This window comes from Ctenocephalides felis, unplaced genomic scaffold, assembly GCF_003426905.1.
Source record: "Ctenocephalides felis isolate EL2017-DRISC unplaced genomic scaffold, ASM342690v1 CF-g0.4_SCAFFOLD_00845, whole genome shotgun sequence".
NCBI classification, from domain to species: Eukaryota; Metazoa; Arthropoda; class Insecta; order Siphonaptera; family Pulicidae; genus Ctenocephalides; species Ctenocephalides felis.
The window spans coordinates 87,868,630-87,872,901 of NW_020536999.1; the positions used below are offsets into that span (position 1 = coordinate 87,868,630).

General features: G+C 28.1%; 1 long non-coding RNA gene across 1 annotated transcript; it reads left to right on the forward strand.

Annotated features, from left to right (window-relative positions):
- Window positions 1-480: 480 nt before the first annotated feature.
- LOC113364108 lies at window positions 481-1,556 on the forward strand. Its single transcript, XR_003366022.1, has 3 exons — window positions 481-581; window positions 1,115-1,259; window positions 1,451-1,556. It is a non-coding gene; the product is annotated as an uncharacterized LOC113364108 (long non-coding RNA).
- Window positions 1,557-4,272: the final 2,716 nt, after the last annotated feature.

Consider the following 4,272-nt stretch of genomic DNA (forward strand, 5'->3'; position numbering starts at 1 on the left):
TATTTACACATATCGGGAAGTTCATGTAACTTTCCTCAAGGCTAAAGACCAATACCAACTAGTTTTTATTTATTATTATGAGCATTTTTCTTTTTGATTTATATTTATTTATATTTATATACTTAACTATTTTATTGTTTTCATTTTATATATTATGTTTTACATTTTAGACTTTTATTTTCAAATTTTAATTTGTATTTTCAACAGTTTACATTTTATTATTATAGATATGTGTATTTATTTTTATGTTTTTTTTATATTTATATTTTTATTTTAATTTATATTTTTATTATTATTTTTATTATTTTTAGTATATGTATTGATTTTTTGTTGTTTTAGTATATAATTTTTAAAAGTTTTGTTTGTTTCTTTTTTATTCATATTTTTAAATTTCATGTTTATCATTTTAATTTTTATTTTTAGTGTTTTTAGAATTATGTATCACATTTATTTTTATTCAATTTCATTTTTAGTAACTGTCGATGTCATTTCGAATTGACCATGGTTAATGCTGTATTGGGGAATCCCTCCTTTTTCTTGCTGACCATCGACGAGAAAAATTCAAAGGAGAAAAGAAGCGGGTAAGGCTACATTAAATACTTGGATTTTAGTCTCTGCATAAAGCAAGTCTTTATTAGTAATAAATTGGTGAAGATTTTTTTTCTCGCGTTTGTTGTATGACAATTACATTACTTTTTCCATTTTTACTCTTTTCAATCCATAAATACGTTTCACTTGCAACCTGGTTATTATTGCATTGTGTAATAAATTGTTATCTAGTATTCTTGGCTTTTGGATGAAGATGTAATATCTGAAGATATCTGTAGATTTTTTTGGCTTGTTTGAATAGACTTTACTTTTTTAATAATATTGAATTGACTGTAAAAAATGTATATTTTTTGACATGTTTGAATAGAATTTCCTTTTTTTAATAATATTGAATTGACTATAAAATATAGATTTTTTTAACATGTTTGAATAGAATGAATAGTGTGGACTATTCTAGTACTACCGTATGAAAATCAAGGATTTAGGATTTATTTATTTGAACAATTCACCATATTTAATTTATTCTCCAGTAACTTTTCTCTTTTGTAATATAATTTTTTTTCAGCTATTGAAACCGTTACTCGATACCAGTTCAACTAATATTCATAGAAGCAAATTAATAATTTTCCAATCGACGATCAAAGCTATAAATGCACACTGAAGACGACGACTGTGATAAGTTTGATAAAAACTTCTCAAAAATATTAAATGTAAGAATTTTGTGGTCTTTGTTATTTTTGCAATTTTTATTATTACATTTTATTATTTTTGATATTGTTTTCTTATTAACTTTCCATAGAGTAAGGTTATTGTAATTGTCCAAAATTTTTTCATCTACGCTTTCGGGCGCATGGTTCAGCCGAATTGAATAGTTTAAAAAACATTTAATTTCTATTGATAGGAAGATGTGCTGATTAGTCTTTGGTAAAAACAGGTCCAGGCGTTTCGGGGATGCCGAGCTAAATGTGAAAAAAATAAGTCTTTGGAAGAACTATGCCGTACACCACTAGTTATTTTTAATATTATTCTCTTATTATATTTTTTATTGCCCTTTGTTGTTTTTATTGCACTTTTTTGTTCTTGTTCTTCTAATATTATTTCTATTATTCACAAATTTTATTTATTTTATTCATTATTTTATCATCATTTGTACTTTTGTATTATATTTTATTCCTAATTCTTATTGTTGCTAGATATTACTTAGCTGTTGTAACTGATATTGAAATAAAAAAAACACAAATTGCGGTGTTTTTGATTCATAACTAACATCTTTATTTTCAGATCCAGATGCGAATTTATCTATCTCTTTTGTACGTCTAGGGTATGTATTACAATGACGCAATTCTTTCTACTCTATATATTCACTCACTTCAAGTATGTCAAAAATATTAACATTTTTCACTCACGTAAATATTGAATTTAGTCTTCTGTCAATTCTGATATCAATACATATTTTATGTTCCTAGTTTTTTTTACATAGTGAACTATTGTACTTTTTAACAAGTTATTTGTTCTTTTTATTATTATTATTTTTTTTTTTTTTGAAACCTTCAGCATTATTTGTCAATGCTTCTAAATTTGATATTTTTCCTGAGGTCAATACGCTTTTCTCTCCTTAGTTTATAATTAACTTCCCGTAGGGCAAGTTATAGTAATCGCAAAAAAATCGAAAATGAAAATGTGTGTGTGTATGTGTGTGTATGTATGTACGTGTGTGTATGTATGTGCGGATACAAATTTTCGTCGACGATTTCGGGAACACGGATCAACCGATTTGAATAATTCAAAAAACATTCGATTCGTATTGATAAGGAGACGTGCTGATTAGTTTTTGGCGGAGGCAGGTCTAGCCGTTCCGAAGATACGGGGCAAAAAGTGCCGAAAACGGTAACTCAGTTTTTAAGAGAACGGAGCGTCCGATTTGAATAATTCAAAAAACATTTCACTTGTATTGACAAGATGAAGAATCGATAAAATTGTCATGAAGGTAGGTCTAGCGGTTTCGGAGATATGGAGGAAAAAGTAAAAAAATGAGCCATTCGGCGGTCAAAAATGATCATTAGACATATGCACATCAAATCATCAGATATTTTATAGAGATTTTAACAATAAGTATACATTTTGTTAACATTCTTATGGGTTCCGTACCAATGCTTATGCGTTGGACAGCGACGCGGCGCTTACGCGCTTTATATTTTGTTCCTATGCAGTTAAAGCAGTACGATAGCTTTGAAAAAAAGTTCAGATCTTCCACAATATGTCAAAATAAAGAAAATTTTTTTTTTCAAAAAAAAAAGAAATTAAAAAAATTTTTTTTTTTTTTAAAATTTTTTTTCAAAAAAAAGTAATTTTTTGTCCAATTTAGTTTCTCAAAAATCTTATTTTTTCAAAGTAATTTTTTTTTCAAGAATGTTAATCGTTTTTAAAAAAATAATAATTTTTGGTACGGGAAGTTCCAGCAATTTGCCTTGAGGCACGATGCCTTAATTGCCTTAAGACAGAATTCCACTTACAGCTAGTTATTATTATGTTATTATTAGTCATTGAGAAATTATTAGACAGTTTTTGTGAATCTTTATTGTAAATGCTTCTACACTATTTCTATGTAGTTGTTATTTATTTTAGTTCATTAAGTAATTAATATTGATCATTTATTGTAAATTTGTCATTCCATTGTAAATACTTTCTCTTAGTTACCTACAATTGTAAAATTATAATACTTTTTGTTAAGCAATAATTAGTAAAAATAATTTTTACATTTATAACATGTCACTATTAATTTTAATTTAATTGTTATGTAAAAATGTTTGAAATATTTGAAAATATATTTTGTTCATTCATTTTATGGCCTTTGCCATGGCAAAGGTGACCAAAGCAGGGGGCTGTCATATTTGTATGTGTTTGAGTACGTGTGAGTGAATGAGAAGCGTTCGCGTTCGTCGACTTTAGAATACCGTGTCCACGGTCGACTAGCGATCACAGCGTGAAATGGGCGATCGTGGCATATGCCGGACTTTGGAAAACAGGATTTCAAACTTCCCCTCGTGGCTGACACCTTATCGTGGTGAGGGGGTCCAGTTCAGCGATAACCGTCCAATTGCCAAGAGCAGCCGTCTACTTTAGCACGTTTGTATACTAGTTATACTTCAAGGAATAAAAATTATTTAGTTGAGTATATTTCAAAATGCAATCCACATTGTATGTGGGTGTCAATTTGAAATTCAAATTTCAAATCCAATTGAATTAATAAATATATTTACTTGTTCGAACTGCATCTTATTTTCGAAAGTTTACTAAATACGCGATAGATGTCGCATACCCTATTCGTATGCATTTTTCAATAGCACATTCTCTGAAATATAGAATGCATGTGCCTAAGCTAACCGTCCATCGCTGCTATCAGGTATTAGAGCTTCGGTCTTGCTTGATGAATATTCTACCGAAACTTTCTATTTATTTCATTTTGATAATCTATGCGCTTTAGAAGCGAATGAAAATTGTGGATGTTTTGACATATTTTGATTTGAGTGAAATTTTCTTTTTTCAAAACAATTTTTTTCTCAAAAAGTGGAAAATCTTGGACCAATTTTTCACGAAATTAAAAGTGAAAAAGATGCATGTGGGTGTTTCCAAAAAATTTTTTTTGACAAATCCAATTTTTTTCTCCCAATCTTTTTGACCAAAAATTTTTTTTCCCAAAATTTTTTTGAGAAAAAAATTTTT